Below are 20286 nucleotides of genomic sequence, written 5' to 3'. Positions count from 1 at the left end.
AGAGGATGGTCCGGAGCGGCAGGCACAAGTGAGTGACATTCACCGGAGCACACGGGGCACCTTACACAGCTATCTGGCAGCAGCTGAAACAGTCTGCGCTGCCGGATAGCTGTTAATGCTTATGGCCCCGACATACAAAAGCATCGTATCTTGATGCTGCCTTCAACATGCGATGGCCTCTGAGAGGCCATTGTATGCTGAAATTATGATATGTCAGGGCCATTGTAGGTCGAGGGATCACTGTATAAGATTTCCAAGTAAGCTAGGCTTACAAAGATGCAGAGAGACTAGTGGAGGAAGCCAAGACTGAGAACTGCAGAGGAATCCTGTAAATTAGTTGGACTGGCTAACAACAGTGCAACAAGCCCAATGGGTCCTGTAGACCAAGGTTAAAGAAAAACCCTTTTTCCTAATACACTAAAGGTGCAACTGGTATGCTGTGTGCTGCAAGGTAATGTAAAACAAATTGAGGTTGGTTTGTTAACATTGACCTGTGTGAAGGATAAAAAAAAATAGTTCTTTGGAAGTCAATATCTTGAAAGCAAGGACACCTGATGGCTTAAACTATACTACTGTTATGCATTTACAATAGATGGTCTACATGCTCTCATGTATATTTGCAGCCAATAGCATAGAGAAACAGTGTCTTGTTGGGGCACAAAGACCCAAGGAGGTGCAGGGAAGATTTTCACAAAGTAGCAGGTGCAAGCCCACAAAAAACACTTAGGTGGGCTACTCTTCTCTAGTCACCCTACCCTATTGGAGAAGGCTTGACCTTTAGAGAACTTCACACAGTTTTCTGGAAACAGTAAAATATTTGTCCACCAAGTTTATTGCACTACAAGGGTGGTGGCAGCATCATGCTGTGGCAGTGTTTTTTAGAGACAGTGACGGACAACAGTCAGAGTTACGGGAAATCTGAATAAAGTACAGAGATATTCTTAATGAAAACCTAATTCAGAGTGCTCTTGACCTCAGACTGGGCTGAAGGTTCTCCTTCCAATAAGACAATGACCCTAAGCACACAGCCAAGACAACACATGAGTGGCTTAGGGACAACTCTGTGAATGTCCCTGAGTGGCCCAGCCACATTATAATTATGGAGTATTGAGAGCAGATTTATGTTTTTAAATGTTTTTGACTTGACTCACAATCTCACAGACTTAAAGTAATATTTCTATTACAAACAGCATCCCCTTAACACAAATACATCTGCCATTTTTGTTTTGCAAGATTTCAGCTGAATATTAATACATTTTAAATAAGGTAATGTGAAATAGCTTATTCACAGTGAATAACATGTGCATGAAGAAAGAACCACCACATTTAGCAAATTCAAAATTAAAAAACACTGCCCTGAGCATACAATCTGTTCTTGAATTATTTAGACTAACAAATCTATGTGTACACGTATACAATTGAAGCCTCAAGCCAGTGGAGATAGATCAATTATTTATATAAAATAAATAGGACAATTAAATATTTGTTCAACTTCAACACATGCTTTGTAGCACTTTTCTCATGTGCTGGACTTGCAAATGGTTACATTCTCTGCTTTTGTTTTAGTGGTTTATGATTTTTTTTCTTTAGTATTTTATTTGGTTACTTTTAATTAAATGGTTATTATTTCTTCAACAAATATAAAACCTTTCAATAAAGTATATTAATTGCATAATAAAAAGTTATAAAATGTATTAATTTGTCTCAGTATATCATAGTTTTAAAGATCTCTTCTAGCAGTAATCCAATTGGAAACTGCATTGTTTATTTATGTTTTTCATGTGATTATGGTAGAGGTGCATAGCTCATTAAAGGACAGAGCTTTATTGTGATTGTTTTAAGCCACGCACTTTGTGGAATGTGGTGGGGAAGTACAGGGGCGCATAGAAAACCATGGCCCAGATTTATCAAAGAATGTCTACGGTAGAGCTATTTTCCCACGTTTATTTGCGTGGTGGGTTTGACTAGCGTGCATCTTATTTATCAAGAAGGTGCAGCAGGATGATGAATTTTGCGCAGCTCTGCTGTGGTGGGAAAAGCTCTACCACATACACTTTTTCTAGACGCTTGTGAGGGAGGGAAGTAAACACTTTCACGGGTCCTGAATTTGGCAGGTTAGATGTTTTTACTTAATTTCACAGAGCTGCGGGGACATTTTTACTTGCATTTTAGATGCTACAATCAAATTTGATTGCAGTGTCTAAAGGGTTAAATCAGGGCATCACCATGATTGGTGAAGTCTGGCATTAGCGATGGGTCCTGATGGCCACCAGGTCCACCCAGCTATGACCCGCACTCAGCTCCTGAGCGCATGTCAGAGAAGGGAAGGGCACGCTGTCGTCCACAAGAGGTTAAAGGTTGAATTGTGGAAGGTAGAAGTGATTCTCATGCCTACTGGTAGGTGGTGTGGCTTTGCACCTAAAAAAGTACCTTTGCGCACAACATAGTGAATTTTGACAAAAGACGCAAATGATAAATACGTGACCACTGCATGGTAAAAATAAAAAAGTTCTACGGGTAGGCAAAAAGAGTGAAACTGTCTATATCAAAAGACACATAAAAGTTGCTAAATATGCTGCTTGTGTCCGAACTGCACCAAAACATAGACAAAAAAAATGCTCTAAAAGTAATGATAAATCTCCCCCCATTTACTAACCTCTCTTCCTCCTGCTGCAGCAGCTATTTTTCCTGCTCCCTGAGCTGGTCACATTCCACAGCTTTTTTTGCGCTCAAGGTTGGCATGTGCCATGCCTGTGTCCCACACTAGCTACTAATTGGCTTAGCATGCAGTACATGCATTAATCACAAACATAGCACTGTGTAACAGGGCCAGCTCAGGGAAAAGGGCAGTGACAGCAGGAGCTTGGTCATCTCTGGCAACTCCCATAGACAATAAACAGAGCGGCGATGCACACATGTGACTATTGCTCCACCCCGATGGGAGACTCAGGTCCCAACAGGTGGACCCCCTGGCATATACTTAAAGATGATCTGTTGTAATTTAAAAAATGCAGCTTAGTGAAATGTATAAATTTCTTAGAGGGGCTGATCCTGCTGACTTTGTCGCAATGAAGCTATGGGAACACATGCTACAGGCATGAAAGTTTAAGTTATTCAGAACCTTGGCCCAGATAAGCCCACCCATCCGAACAAACCATAAAAAGGTATGTGATCAGCCCCCTCACTTGGAGTATTGTGCACAGTACTGGAGGCCGTATCTCCAGAAAGATATATATATATATATATATATTATATAGAGCTACTAAACTAGTCCATGGTTTGAAGGATAAAACTTATCAGGAAAGGGTAAATGACCTTAACATGTATTGCTTGGAAGAAAGAAGAGACAGAGGTGATATGATAGAAAATTTGAAACACATAAAGGGAATCAACACAGTAATGGAGGAGAGCATATTTAAAAGAAGAAAAAGTACCACAAGAGGACATAATTTAAAATTAGAGGGGCAAAGGTTTAAAAGTAATATCTGAGAGAGTAGTGGATGAATGGAATAGCCTTCCTGCAGAAATGGTTGCTGCAAATACAGTGAAGGATTTTAAGCATGCACGGGATAGGCATAAGGCTATCCTTTATATAAAATAGATATATGTATACGGCTATCCTTCATGTAAGGTAGGAGAAAGGACGATTCATAAGTATTCAGAACATTGGGCAGACTAGATGGGCCAAATGACTCTTATCTGCCGACACATTCTATGTTGCTAAGGATCTATACATACCAGTAAACTGCATTTTTAGAAATGACCATAAGTCATCTTTAACCACTTAAGGACCCAGGGTGTCTGCTCCCATTCTATAACGTGGGGCCACGGCGTGGCCCCGCATCATAGCGGGTCGGGCCCAGCCTCTAACAATGGCCGGGACCCATGGCTATTAGCACGCAGCACTGATTGCAGTGCTACACGCTATTAACCCTTCAGACACGGTGTTCAAAGTTGATCGCCGTGCCTAAAGTCAAACTAAACTAACGCCGGTTAGCTCAGGGGGCTGTTCGGGACTGCCGCGGTGAAATCACGGCATCCCGAACAGCTTTAGGACACGAGGAGGGTCCCCTTACCGGCCTCCTGGTTTCCAAAAGACTGCTCAGTGCCTGAGATCAGGGCATGAGCAGTCAAGCAGCAGAATCATCGATCAATGGTTTCCTATGAGAAACCATTGAGCAATGTAAAAGATCAGTGTGTGCAGTGTTATAGCCCCCTATGGGAGCTATAAAATTGCAAAAAAAAAAACAGTGAAAATAAAAAGTTAATAAAGATCATTTAACCCCTTCTCTAATAAAAGTTTGACTGTGTAAATGAAAATATACATATGTGGTATCGCCGCGTGTGGAAATGTCTGAATTATAAAAAATATATAATTAATTAAACCACACGGTCAATGGCGTATGCGCAAAAAAAATCCAAATCCAAAATAACGTATTTTTGGTAATTTTTTCTATCATGAAAAAATGTATTAATCAATAAGTCCGATCAATACAAATGGGGCAAAAAATTAGCCCTCATACCACCCCACACGCGGAAAAATAAAAAGTTTTAGGGGTCAGAAGATGACAATTTTAAACGTATACATTTTCCTGCATGTAGTAGAATTTTTTTCAGAAGTACGACAAAATCAAACCTATATAAGTAGGGTATCATTTTAATCGTATGGACCTACAGAATAAAGAGAAGGTGTCATTTTTACAGAAAAATGTACTGTGTAGAAACGGAAGCCCCCGTTTTTTCTTCAAGTTTGTCGTACAATGATTTTTTTTTTACGCTTTGCCGTAGATTTTTGGGTAAAATGACTGATGTCATTACAGCGTAGAATTCGTGGTGCTCAAAAAATAAACCATCATATGGATTTTTAGGTGCAAAATTGAAATAATTATGATTTTTTAAAGGTAAGGAGGGAAAAACGAAAGTGCAAAAATGGAAAAACCAGGTCCTTAACCCCTTCCCGCTATTGGACGTATGCATACATCCAGGCGAACTACACGTTCTCGCAAATGGACGTATGCATATGTCCAAGCGATCTCCTGCTCTGCCGCGGGCAGCGCAGGAGATCGCCGGCGGGACTCAGCTGTCAATCACAGCCGGAGTCCCACGGCAGCTGCCGGGGCCACGATCGCGCCGATCAGTTCTGATACAGCATCTATGGTGTTTGCAGGTGGAGCGCTCTCCCCCTGCCCACCAACGGCGGCGCCGTGATAAAATAAGGGGGATCGGGGGTGTCCAAGACACCCTCGATCCCCCTGAAGGGATAGGAGTGAGGTGGCATGGGTGCCACCCCCTCCTATCCCTGCTATTGATCCCCCGAAGCGACCAACCAATAGCAGACTGGGGGAGGGGGGGGTTAAAGTTTGGTTCCCCCCGCTATGCCCACCCATCGGTGTCCGGGCACAGCAGGGGGAACCGTATAGTAGCGGCGGTGGTGGTGGTCACTTACCCGGCGGCGGAGCTCCAGATGACGGCGGCGGCTGTGATCATGGTGGCAGTGGAGGTGAGTATGGCGGCGGCGTGTCCGGGAGTCTGTTGCCTAGCAACATCTGCAGGGCGACAGTTTGGAGATTGGTCTCTAAACTGTGGCCCTTCAGATGTTACAAAACTACAACTCCCAGCATGCCCAGACAGCAGTTTGCTGTCTTAGCATGCTGAGATTTGTAGTTTTGCAACATCTGGAGGGCTACAGTTTAGAGACCACTGTCAGTGATCTCCAGCCTGAACCCCTCTAAATCTTGCAAAACTACAATTCAAAGCATTCAGGAACAGCAAAAGGCTGTCTCGGCATGCTGGGAGTTGTACTTGCGTGCCTCCAGCTGTTGCATAACTATATCTCCCAACATTCCCTTTGGCAATCAGTACATGCTGAGAGTTGTAGTTCTGCAACAGCTGGAGGCACACTGGTTGGGAAATACCGAGTTAGGTAATAGGTTCTATTACCTAACTCAGTATTTTCCAACCAGTGTGCCTCCAGCTGTTGCAAAACTACAACTCCCAGCATGCACGCTCTGTCAGTGCATGCTGGGATTTGTAGTTTTGCCCCCCCTCCCATGTGAAAGTACAGGTTACATTCACACTGGCGGCGGATTACAGTGAGTTCCCCGCTTCAAGTTTTACCTGCTGCAAATTTTACGCCGCAGCTCAAACTCCTAGTGGGAGACTCAGTGTAATCCGCCGTCAGTGTGAATGTAGCCTAAAAACACTACACTACACTAACACAAAATAAAGAGCAAAACACTACATATACACACATACACTGCCCCCCCTTCCCCCCAATAAAAATGAAAAACGTATCCTACTGCAGTGTTTCCAAAACGGAGACTCCAGCTGTTGCAAAACAAAAACTCCCAGCATTTCCGGACAGCCATTGACTGTCCAAGCTTGCTGGGAGTTTTGCAACAGCTGGAGGCACCTTGTTTGGGAATCACTGGCTTAGAATACCCCTATCTCCACCCCTATGCAAATCCCTTATTTAGGCCTCAAATGCGCATGGCGCTCTCACTTTGGAGCCCTGTCGTATTTCAAGGCAACAGTTTAGGGCCACATATGGGGTATCGCCGTACTCGGGAGAAATTGCCTAACAAATTTTGGGGGGCTTTTTCTCCTTTTAACCTTATGAAAAGGTAAGGTTGGGGTCTACACCAGCATGTTAGTGTAAAAAAAAAAACATTTTTGTACACTAACATACTGGTGTTGCCCCATACTTTTAAATTTCACAAGTGGTAAAAGAAAAAAAGCCCCCAATATTTGTAACGCAATATCTCCTGAGTACGGAGATACCCCAAATGTGAGCACAAAGTGCTCTGCGGGCGCACAACAAGGCTCAGAAGGGACAGTGCACCATGTACATTTGAGGTCTAAATTGGTGACTTGAACAGGGGTGACTGATTTTACAGCGGTTCTGACATAAGCGCAAAACAATAAATACCCACATGTGACCCCATTTTGGAAACTACACCCCTCATGGAATGTAACAAGGGGTATAGTGAGCATTTACACCCCACAGGTGTCTGACAGATCTTTGAAACAGGGGTCTGTGAAAATAAAAAATAAAATTTTTAATTTGCACAGCCCACGGTTCCAAAGATCCGTCAAATGCCAGTGGGGTGTAAATTCTCACTGCACCCCTTATTACATTCCATGAGGGGTGTAGTTTTAAAAATGGGGTCACATGTGGGGGGGTCCACTGTTCTGACACCACGGGGGGGCTGTGTAAATGCACATGGCCAAATTCTCTCTCCAAAAGCTCAATGATGCTCCTTCTCTTCTGAGCATTGTAGTTCGCCCCCAGTGCACTTCACGTCCACTTATGGGGTATTTCCATACTCAGAAGAGATGGGGTTACAAATTTTGGGGGGTATTTTCTGCTAATATTCCTTGTAAAAATTTAAAATTTGGGGGAAAACAAGCATTTTAGTGTAAAAAAATATATTTTTTTTTACATATGCAAAAGTCGTGAAACACCTGTTGGGTATTAAGGTTCACTTTACCCCTTGTTACGTTCCCCAAGGGGTCTAGTTTCCAGAATTGTATGCCATGTGTTTTTTTTTGCTGTCCTGGCACCATAGGGGCTTCCTAAATGTGGCATGCCCCCAGAGCAAAATTTGCTTCCAAAAAGCCAAATGTGACTCCTTCTCTTCAGAGACCTGTAGTGCGCCAGCAGAGCACTTTTCATCCCCATATGGGGTGTTTTCTGAATCGGGAGAAATTGGGCTTCAAATTTTGGGGGGTATTTTCTACTATTACCTTTTTTTAAAACGTAAAATTTTTGCTAAACCAAGCATTTTTGGTAAAAAAAATATATTTTTTTTTCATATGCAAAAGTCGTGAAACATCTGTGGGGTATTAAGGTTCACTTTATCCCTTGTTACATTCCTCAAGGGGTCTAGTTTCCAAAATGGTATGCCATGTGTTTTTTTTGCTGTCCTGGCACCATAGGGGCTTCCTAAATGCGACATGCCCCCCGAGCAAAATTTGCTCTCAAAAAGCCAAATATGACTCCTTCTCTTCTGAGCATTGTAATTTGCCCGTAGTGCACTTCAGGTCAACTTATGGGGTACCTCCATACTCAGAAGAGATGGGGTTACAAATTTTGGGGGGTATTTCCTGCTATTAACCCTTGCAAAAAGGTGAAATTCGGGGGGAAACACACATTTTAGTGAAAAAAAATATATTTTTTTACATATGCAAAAGTCGTGAAACACCTGTTAAGGCTCACTTAATTCCTTGTTACGTTCCTCAAGGGGTCTAGTTTCCAAAATGGTATGCCATGTGTTTTTTTTTTTTTTTTGCTGTTTGGCACCATAGGGGCTTCCTAAATGCAACATGCCCCCCAAAAACCATTTAAAAAAAACCTACTCGCCAAAATCCCCTTGTCGCTCCTTCGCTTCTGAGCCCTCTACTATGCCCACCGAACAATTTACATAGACATATGAGGTATGTGCTTAGTCGAGAGAAATTGGGCTACAAATTCAAGTATAAATTTTATCCTTTTACCCCTTGTAAAAATTCAAAAATTGGGTCTACAAGAACATGCAAGTGTAAAAAATGAAGATTTTGAATTTTCTCCTTCACTTTGCTGCTTTTCCTGTGAAACACCTAAAGGGTTAAAACACTTACTGAATGTCATTTTTAATACTTTGGGGGGTACAGTTTTTAGGGGTCATTTATGGGGTATTTCTAATATGAAGACCCTTCAAATCCACTTCAAACCTGAACTGGTCGATGAAAAATAGCGAGTTTGAAAATTTTGTGAAAAATTTTAAAATTGCTGCTGAACTTTGAAGCCCTCTGATGTCTTCCAAAAGTAAAAACACGTCAATTTTATGATGCAATCATAAAGTAGACATATTGTATATGTGAATCCCCAAAAAATTTTGGGGAATATCCATTTTCCTTACAAGCAGAGAGCTTCAAAGTTAGAAAAATGCAAAATTTTCAATTTTTTTCATCAAATTTGGGGATTTTTCACCAAGAAAGGATGCAAGTTACCACAAAAATTTACCACTATGTTAAAGTACAATATGTCACGAATAAACAATTTCAGAATCAGATTGATAAGTAAAAGCATTCCAGAGTTATTAATGTTTAAAGTGACAGTGGTCAGATGTGCAAAAAAGGGCAGCATCCTAGAGGTGAAAATGGGCTGCGTCCTTAAGGGGTTAAGGGGTTAAGGTATAGAAGATTTATCTTAATTATGGGACAACTTGTTTACATGGACACCATTTTAAAAGAAGACAATACAAGTCACTACTAAATAAAGCAATACAATATTTTTTTTATTAATATGTATCACAAACTCACCTCAGGAGAAATAGTAAACCCACCTTGTTCCTATTAGATTTTGAGGTGGGAAGGAATTTTGTCTTAAAATGTCACTGACAGGAGTATGGACTGTGGTAGTTAATTGCTACACTGTGTTACACATTTTTTACATTCTGTACATTGTGTTACAAAATTGTGTTAATTTGAACTAAAATTGTACAATTATGAAAAATTGCTCTATTTTTACAGTGATTACAGTAAAATAGTGCTAAAATTGTGTTAGTACCACAATTCGATGCTGCCAAATAAACTCCATTTGTGAATACTGCCTTATAGTATGAAGTGTTGTGTGTGTTTTCTAAGGCTGGGTTCACATATATCAGGCGTCCGGTACAGTTTCCCTTCGGCTTGCAACAGTGGAAAACTGATGCTAGAATTGATCCCATTCATTTGAATGGTACTGTTCACCATCATCCAGCTTCTCAATTTTGATGCAGGATGGTTGGACACGCTGGAGGGCACCAGACAGGGGAATGCAGCTTTTTGCAGAAACAATGGATGCCAGATGCCATACAACTGATGTCAACTTGCTATCAGTTATAGCAACAGTTGCGTTAAGATCTATGCCGGATACCGGACATATGTGAACCCAGCCTAACAGAATTTTTGGTAAAATTGCTCAATTAAAAGAGTTCAACTTCTATAGGTGTACAAAAGGAAACAAAAGTGGCAAATATTCTAAATCTAGAAAACAAATAAACACTCTTTTAACAGAAAGGAAACTTGGAGTCCTACTGCACAGATACAATAAGAGCAGGATTGTACATTGTACCAGACTGAATGCTGGAAATTACCTCCACAGTAGATAGACCACATGTCTCTATGTTATGATATTATTTTCTATGCACATTGATGTTATTGTTTAAAGGAAATCTGTCAGTAGTATCACCTGCACTAAACCTGTTACACAGGCTTGTAGTGCGGGTGATGCTGACTAAAACGGTACTCACATTGTGTAGATTCGCCCAGCCGTTCCGTCACAAATTGCATTTTTCTATATAGACTAATGAGGGCCTGGGGCATGGTGGAGCTCCAATCCGAGCTTCGGGCACCCTGACATCATCTTTGCCGGGCGGCCGCTTTGCCCGGCTCATCAATATTCAAAAAAATCTTCACTGCTCCTTCGGCAGTGTTATAGTACTACGCATGCCCCGCTTACTTGTCCTCTCGGAAGCAGAGTTCCCCTCGGCTTTACAGCTGCACACGTCATTGCACAGTAAGCGGCGCATGCACAGTACTATAACATGGCCGAAGGAGCAGGGAAGGGCTTTATGAATATTGATGAGCCGGGTGCAGCGGCCGCCCAGTAAAGATGATGTCCGGGTGCCCAAAGCTCGGATCGGAGCTCCGCCCATGCCCCAAGGCCCTGATTAGAATATATAGAGAAACACTATTTGTGGCAGAATGGCTGGGTGAATCTACACAATGTGAATACCGTTTTAATCATCTGCACTACAAGCCTGTGTAAAAGGTTTAGGGTGATACTACTGACAGATTTCCTTTAAAAAAAACAGATTTTGACCAAACAATCTGCTCATTTGCGTTTATTTATCATCTATTTTACTGGATGGTTGAATTTCAGTTTCAAATGTTACTTTTAATTGTAAATGATGGAGTATTCAATTTGTGAAAATCAAATGGTGAGTAATTAACATTTTCTGATTAGAAAGCAATTTATTTGCAAACATAATATACTTCAGCCGTTACAAATTGTTTTGTTTCACATTGTATCATATTAGCTGCACTATATGAAAATGCCTAATGTGTAGACAAGATGTTATTAGCATAAATATTCCCAGGCTTTAGGCTACTGATTTGTGTTTTTTTTTTTTAAGCTAGAGCCATATATGTGCTATAATCCTTTTTTCCCTCATACATTACAAATATATATTCAGATGGAAATAATTGCTTAGGGTGTGTTACTTTTCTGACTGAATGCAAATGCTTTAACATACTGTAAGAGTAAAGTAAATGAAACATGCAGCTTGCTGTGAAAAGAAACCATAAATCAACAACTTTTTTTTTTTTTACTTATAAGAAGAACTGAAATAAATGCATGTTTTAATCCATTTGCCCTAAAACAGCTTCTGTTAATTAAATGTAACACATACAGCATACATCTATTTTTGTGTGAACCTTACAAAATGGATGCAATATAATGCATCATATTGGTTGCTTTTTCTTTATGTAGTATTGTATCTTGCAATGTTGGGTGCAAATTCTGATCGCCACTGCCCAGTTCCTACAAAGAAAGTAAATCCAGCTTGTAATGCCATCACTCACTTTACCATAAAATGTATGGCACAATCAAAAAAATACCATTTGTGTAGGGAAATGAATGAAAACCGCAATTTTGCTAATTTTGGAAGGTTTCGTTTTCACGCCGTACTATTTACGGTAAAAATTACATGTGTTCTTTATTCTTTGGGTCAATATGATTAAAATGATACCCATGATAATGTACTTTTCTATTACTGTTGTGCTTAAAAAAATCGCAAACTTTTTAACCAAATTAGTATGTTTAAAATCCCCCTATTTTGAAGACCTATAACTTTAAAATTTTTCCGTAGAAGCGGTGGTATGGGGGCAAATTTTTTTGCTTCATGATCTGTACTTTTTATTAATACCATATTTGCTCATGTAAAACTTTTAATAAATTTTTTATAAAAAAAATTTGGGAATAAAATGTTATAAAAAACATTTTCGGTCATCTTCTGCTCTGATCTGCTCGATTGCAGAGCAGAAGACCAATGGAAGGCAGCGGAGGCAGGTGAGGGGACCTCTGTCTGCCATTCTGGATGATCGGATCGCCGTGGCAGCGCTACGGGCGATCCGATCATCCAATTTAGTGACTGTGATTTGATCTGTATTGATCACGGAATCTGAAGGGTTAATGGCGGACATCCGTGCGATCGTGAATGTCCGCCCTTACCGGCGGGTCCCTTGCTGCTATCAGAAGCCGGCACCTGCTGCACATGACCCGAGCATCGCTCCAATGCTCGCGGTTATGCATAGGACGTAAATGTACGTCCTGGTGCGTTAAGTACCAGCTCACCAGGACGCACCTATAAAAAACATAATAAGGACAATATATTGTTAAATCTTCATAACAAGTTACTGTCAAGAATATATCCAGGTTACATGTAATGTATGTTTGTAACAGGTTAGTAATACATTAGTATCTGGCATGTATGTAGGTTACACGTAAATAATAGACAATTTTAAGCACTTATCTAGGTTAGGCATCATTATTGAGATTTATGCAAAAGCATCCAGAGGTTTTCCATAACATGAAATAAATAGTGTGTATTCTGAAAAAATAAATTGTATAGAGCTTAGGCTACATTCACATTACATTTATGGCATACAGTTGCCATATTAGTTTTTTGTTTCCCTAAACAAAGAAACAAAAAAATGACACAGCTATATGTATGTTAATGCTCAATAAGTTTTGCATTGAGGGCAATGTTATAAAAACGGTATATGGTTATTAGAACATTAAGAAAGATACCAAAGCTGGTAGTAGACCCACGGTTTTGCGCATGGGAAAAAAACATACAAGATCAAAACCATCCACAGCCAGATACATCTAGTTGTGTACAATTTTGTTTGGGATGGCAATAATATGTTTTTCATACGGTTGCATTGTTTTTTTTTACATTTAAAACGTGTAAAAATGTGATGTAAATGCACCCCTACATGTTGCCACATGGATGAAGTCACCACTTGCTTAATCTGAGTCTCACCATTTAAAAAAAAAAAAAAAAAAAACTATATACAGTAACTATAAGCATAAAGTGAGCTATATGATAATTCCCTGGGGTGAGGTCCTGGGAAACCGCTGTGTAAATTCATGCAATATTTCTTCTCAAAGGCTGATCCTGGGGGACTCCTAATCGAGATGAGCGAATTTTAGAAAAAATTGATTCGTCCGATTCTCAGAATATTCCCCCAAAATTTGCTTCAGACCGAATTTATTTGTGGCAAATCACTATTAAAAACAGCTATTTCTGGCCTACAGAGAGCCTCAATAGGGTTGTAGAACGCTTTGCCTTGCTGTAACACGCAAAGGGTGTGTGATGGGTTAGTGAAATAATACTGTTATGCAGTATGACAGGCAGATCAGAGATGTCGCTATTAGAATCACTGTCGCAGAACGGCACAATGACAAAGCCTGGAGGTGGCATCGGCATGAGACCATATAGTGGCTGAATGACACAGCATGGAGGTGGTGGAAGAATGAGGAGAACATATAGTGACTGAATGACACAGCCTGGAGGTGGCAAAAGCATGAAGAGACCATACAGTGGCTGAATCACACAGTGTGGAGGTGGAGGCAGCATGAGGACACATAGTGGCTGAATGACACAGCCTGGAGTTTGCGGCAGCATGAGGAGACAACATAGTGGCTGAATGACACAGCGTGGAGTTGGCAGCAGCTTTTAGTGGATGAATAACAAAGCCTGGAGTTTGAGGCAGCATGAGGAGAACATATAGTGGCTGAATGACACAGCCTGGAGGTGGCGGAAGCATGAGGAGACTATATAGTGGCTGAATGACACAGCGTGGAGGTGGCGGCAGCATGAGGAGGATATATAGTGGCTGAATGACACAGCCAGGAGTTGGCGGCAGCATGAGGAGACCACATAGTGGCTGAATGACACAGCCTGGAGTTTATGGCAACATATAGTGGCAGAATGACACAGCCTGGAGGTGGAAGAAGCATAAGGAGACCATATAGTGGCTGAATGACACAGCATGGAGTTGACAGCAATATGATGAGACCATATAGTGCCCGAATGACACCGTGTGGAGTTGGTGGCAGCATCAGAAGACCATATAGTGGCTGAATGACACAGCCTGGAGTTGGCAGCAGCATGAGGAGAACATATGGTGGCAGTATGAGACAGCTTGGCGCTGGCATCAGCATGAGGAGAACAATTGGCTGCAGAATGAGACAGCCTGGAGGTGGCATCAGCATGAGGAGAACATATTTTGGCAGAATGAGACAGCCTGGAGGTGGGAGAAGCAGCATCAAGAGTTCTGAAAGTGACTCGGTGACAGAGTGGTGGGTGGGTGGCACTACCAGTACCTGGTGACCAAGGTGGGTGAAAAAAGGAGAACTTGGCATCAGATGTGTAGCATCAGGTGGGTGGCTGGCATCAGATGTGTAGCATCAGGTGGGTGGCAGGATCAGAATAGTAGCTGAGGCAGGAAGGCAGAAGAAAACGGTCTCTTTAGAAAAAGTGTTAGTGTTCACAAGTATTGAGGATATGCATTACGTAAAGCTTAACTTTTAATAATATGCTTAGGATAAAATTTATGGACTCACATTATTTTTTTTTATAAAAATAAAAAGGAAAGGTGTGCAAAAAACACCATGTGTCACACCATATGGCAAATGTTACTTGTGACAAATGTTACGTGCCCAAAAAAAGGGCAGTCCCACACAGGAACCTCTCTCTATTTCCACCTACAAACACTGCCATTTCCCAGGGTTTTTAGGTGGAAATATGGATTGGTTCCTTTGTGGGGCTGCCCTTTTTAAGACGAGTAACACTTTTCTCGAAAAGGTGGAAGGGAACAACGTATTGTCTATTGTAGCAGGTGGGGGTAAAAACTTCCTTTGTAAGGCCCTATTCTCGCCCTATTAATTCCCTTCTTGGCAAGTGTTACTCACTCTAAAAAGGGCAGCCCCACACAGGAAACTCTCTCTATTTCCACCTAAAAACCCTTTCAAATGGCAGTGTTTGTAGGGGGAAATAGCGAGAGGTTGCTGTGTGGGGCCGCCCTTTTTAGGGCAAGTAACACTTGCCAATAAGGGAATTAAGAAAGCGAGAGTAGGGCCTTACAGGCGAAGTTTTTACCCCCACAGGTAACAATGGACCATGCGTTGTTCCCTTCCCCCTTTTAGAGGTCTACACATTAATACTAGGTGGTGTAGGTGGCACATGGTGTTTTTCGCACACCTTTTCTTTTGTTTGATTTCAAAAAAACTTTTGGGTACATATATTTTATCCTAAGAATATTATTAAAAGTTAAGTTTTACGTAATGCATATCCTCAATACTACTTGTGGTCTGATGCCAAGGAATGTCTGTAACTGGGGAGCAGCACCTTAAATAGGTTTAGCACTATCCAAGTGTTGGTGTAGTCAATATACTTGGTGGCTGGAAATCCTGGCTGATTCATGATACATCTTCACAATGGTCAGTCTCAGCACATTTTTTGTGGACAGATAAGTTCTCCTTGGGGTTACTATGGCCCTGTCCGCACTAAATACCCTCTCTGATGGCACACTACTGGCCGGGCAGGCAGGGCAAACTCTGCTAGTTACGGCCACAAATCAAGTTTGGCTTTCCAGAAGTCAAGCGGATCTTCAAGGTCATGTCAAGGTATGCCACCACCTGTTGGTTCAGGTTCTGCTCCAGGTCTACCTGCTGCTAATGAGTTGCTCCACAATGCGGGTGAAGAAAGCTACTAATCAGTGACTGTAGACTCAGGCTGCTGCTGATGGAGCTGGTACTGCTCCTGCCACCCCACCCCTCCCCAGAAGCCATGGCAGTGGAAAGTCAGACCTGAGGATGGATGTCAAAGGATGGACGATGGTGCAGATAGGCATCAGCCAACTGACTATGTAGGATGTCATTGTAGTAGGTCAGTTTTTCTTCCCTCTCAGGGGGTGTAAAAAGGCCCCCATTTTGTGCCGCTAGAGAGGGTCCAATAAGGTGGAGAGCCAGAAGTCATCCCGCTGCCGAATGGTGACAATTCGGTGGTCACTATGCAAGCAATTGAGCATGCATTGTGCCATTTGTGCAAGTGACTCGGAGGGACTCCCTGCATCCATCTCCACTGCATACTGCCACGGTGTGTCTGGGTCCTGTGTCTTGCCTTCCTCATAATCCTCTAGCTCCTCTAGATTCTCCTGCACCTCCTCTCCTGTCACATAACCAGAAAAACAGTCCATCTCGCGAAACCTAAACTGTGCTCCACTGTGCCCCTCCCCCTCCTCCAGTTCAGGACCCACAGTGCTTATGTGGCTGTGAGATGCAGGTGCCATGTTTCCGGTACCCTGATCAGCCATTGCTTCCAACACGTGTTGTAGTAGATGAAGCAGTGGAATGACGTTGTTCATCACTTAATCCTGGTGACTGACTAATAATGTGCCTTCCTCAAAGGGCCTGAGCAAACGATGGCTGGTGTCACGTATGAGCTGCCACTAGTTGACATAGAAGTTACACAGGGGAGTCCCCCTATCCTCTTGGATCATCAAGAAATAAGTGATGTCTTTACTTTGTTCGTATAGTTGGTCCAACATATGGAGGGTGGAATTCTAACGTGTAGAAACGTTGCAAATCAGTCTCTGTTGGGGGATGCTGGTTCTGATGCTGCAGCTTAAGGAGGGTGTGCTTTGCGGTGTACGAGTGGCTGAAGTGCATGCAAAGTTTCCTTTCCATTGTTAGGATGTCTTGCAGATGGGGGGGGTACATTTCAGGAACCGCTTGACCACCAGATTGAACACGTGTGCCATGCAGGGCGCATGTCTCAGGCTAACTTTTCGCAGCGCAGAAAATATGTTCATCCCGTTGTCAGTCACCATGGTTGCCATTTCAAATTTTTGTGGAGTAAGCCATGATTGGACTTCTTGATGAATGACTTTTAGCAGTTCCTCTCCTATGTGACTCTGTTCTCCAAGGCAAACCCTGTGAAGAACAGCGTGACACCGCCATGCCCTGCACACATGGTATGCTGGAGGGACACTGAGACTTGTCAGTGCAGTGGAGGCTGAGTACACGGTGGAGGATGAGGAGGTGGAGGCAAACACTGTCTCAGGACCAACTGCCTGAGAGCATGGAGGCGGAAGCGGCATGACCTGTCCAAGTTGATGTTGTGGCTGTGCAGGAACAACATTCACCAAGTGTGACATGTGTTGTCCCTGACTGTAGTTACAGCTCCGCACTTCGGTGCTGCTGTGCACTTTGGTACACACCGACAGGCTCAAGGACTGGCCCACCTTCTGTTCTTCATAATTGTGCAGGGCTGGTGCTGCCTTCGTCGCAAAGAAATGATGGCTTGGGACTTTCCACCTCGGCTCGTCACAAGCCATCAATTCTCTGAAAGGTGCAGAGCCCACCACATGAAAAGGGATGGACTGCAGCACCAGCAACTTGACAGGAGCACATTCAGCTTCTGTGCCGTTGGATGAATGGGCGCATACTGTTGTCTCTTGGACATGGCTTCACAGATGGATTGCTGGCAGAATGACTGACTCGAAGTAGGAGGAACAGGAGAATCTGGAGTGACAGAAGATGGGTGTGACACACAGCTCCCTTCGGATGAGGTGGTGGAGCTTTGGCTGGCTGAAACAGGGAGCGGCGTGCCACTGGGAGATGCCGCAGGCTGGACCACCACATCGGGGCCACGGTTCTCCCTGGCCACTTTATGGTGACGCTGAATATGTTGACGCAGGGCCATGGTGCAAACATTGGGACACTGGCCATGCTTCAAATTCTGCCGGTATATCTTGCATGAGGCCCGGTTAACACCCTTCAGATGCTTGTTGAAAAACTGCCAGCTGCCAAGTAGCTGATTTTCCCACCAACAGTCCGCACTGATTGATTGATACTAGCGCCATGTCCTGGAACCCCTGTTCCACTACTTCCTAGGAAGGTAGGTTTACCACTCACGTTTCAGAAGACAGGAACACCGGTGGATGTTGATCCACATGACCTTTGTGGCAGATGACTCAGACCGTACCAGGGAGTGGAATCTAAGGAGCCGCTGGTTTTCTCCTGCGTCAGGCGGTGCCCAGGTCGCTACCCCTGGCATGGCTTGACCACACAGGCGGCTGAGGAATTCGAGGCACAGGAGAAATAAGGCAGCTCGTGATCAGAATAGCAGAATATCAGGGCAGGCAGCACAATAGCGTAGTCAGGAATGTAGCAAATGGTCAGTAGGCAGGCGGCAAAGGAGCAAGGTTAGGTCACGTAGCAAAGGGTGTAATACACGGCAAGACAATCACAGGAATGCTTTCTCTCAGGCTCTAGGGCAACAGAGATCCAGCAGGTAAGTGTGGGAGGTGGAGGAATTTATCAATGAGCCACAGGTGCTACTTCATTAATGGGCGCACTGGCCCTATAAATCTTAAAGATCTGGCGCGCGCGTCCTTGGGGATGGGAACATGCGCGCTGGGGCAGAGAGGCAGAGGTGGGGGCAGGAGAAGCATCAGGTGAGTGACAGACTGGGATTCGCATGCGGGCTCGTCCCACGATGCGAACCCCTGCTGGGCCGGCAGCAGTAGGTAACGGGACCATGTGCTCACGGTCAGCATGTGAGGCCAGAGCACATTACGTAATAGTACACCCCTTTGGTCTCCACCTCCTTTTACAATTCAGAAAACTCCTGAGAAGGTCACGGTCCAGGATATCCTCTTCAGGCTCCCAAGATCTCTCCTCAAGCCCATAAGCCTCCCAGTCGACCAGAATTTTTTTTATTATTTCTCACGGTTTTAGTGGCAAGAATCTCTTTAACTTTGTAAACATCAGAAGAGCCAGAGACAGGTGTGGGGACAATATTCTTTTGAGAAAACCGGTTTCTGACAAGAGGCTTGAGGAGAGAGACGTGAAAGGAATTGGGAACGTAACGTAGCAGGTAGATGGAGTTTGTAGGAGACAGGATTAATTTTTTATAGAATCTGTAAGGGACAAAGGTAGCAAGGACCAAGCTTGTAATAATAGACAGACAAGGAGAGCGCTCCTAGTGTGATAGCGTAATGTGAAAGAAAAGATAATAAACAAGAAAACTTGCTCACCAAGTATAGTTGTACTGCGACCAAGTACAACTATGGTGAAGGCGTGAAGTGACCCTGCAACGGGCGAAGAGCGGCAGCTGCTCCTGGACACACAGGTGAAGAAATTAAGCGGATCCCTCCAGGGAACAAACCAGGATAGAGGCAGCGCACAGGACTTCAAAGGTAAAATGGTTTATTTACCCGGCATGCAACGCGTTTCGCTGGATAACCAGCTTCATCAGGCATGTTGCCTGATGAAGCTGGTTATCCAGCGAAACGCGTTGCATGCCGGGTAAATAAACCATTTTACCTTTGAAGTCCTGTGCGCTGCCTCTATCCTGGTTTGTTCCCTGGAGGGATCCGCTTAATTTCTTCAAGCTTGTAATAGGGTATCTTGAAGCGGATGTACGTTGATAAAAGCCACACCATGTCACTAGGAGAGAAGGATGGAGGAGGTCTTCCACTCTTATCAGCTTGTGCCTTCATGCATGAAGAAGCCTGGGATAACGACTGTCGGGTCTGTTGCCAGATGGTGGAGAAGTCATGGACCAGCTCATCAACAGCAGGCACACCTGAGGAAACTGGGAGGGGAAGAGAACAGAGATAGAGTCCGTAGACAACAAAAAAGGGAGACAACCTCGTGGACTCAGAATTCTTATGATTATATGAGAATTTAGCCCAGGGGAGAAGGTCGACCCAATCGTTTTGGCAAGCTGAAACAAAATGCCGAAGATAAGTCTCAAGAATTTGATTGACCCTCTCCATGTGACCGTTGGACTGAGGGTGGTAGGCTGAGGAGAAGTCCAGATTGATGTCCAGACGGCTACAAAGGGCTCGCAGGAACTTAGAGACAAACTGCACACCACAATCCAAAACGATATGCTGAGGAAGACCATGTAAACGAAAGGCATGCAGCAAGAAGTACTTCGCCAGCAAAAAGGAGACCTGGTATAGGAATAAAATGAGCCATTCTTGGAAAACCGATCTACAACGATCCAAATGACAGTGTTATTATAAGATGGTGGCAAATCGGTGTTGAAATCCATGGTGATATGGGACCAGGGAGTCTCCGGAATGGGTAAAGGCTGTAAGAGTCCTGCAGGTCTCTGTCGAGGAGTTTTGTAACGGGCACAAGTTTCACAGGAACAAACAAAATCAGAAACATCATGTTCA

This window comes from Hyla sarda, chromosome 1, assembly GCF_029499605.1.
Source record: "Hyla sarda isolate aHylSar1 chromosome 1, aHylSar1.hap1, whole genome shotgun sequence".
Classification (NCBI taxonomy): Eukaryota; Metazoa; Chordata; class Amphibia; order Anura; family Hylidae; genus Hyla; species Hyla sarda.
The sequence above is the reverse complement of the archived record's forward strand: the minus strand, read 5'-3'. Positions refer to the sequence as shown.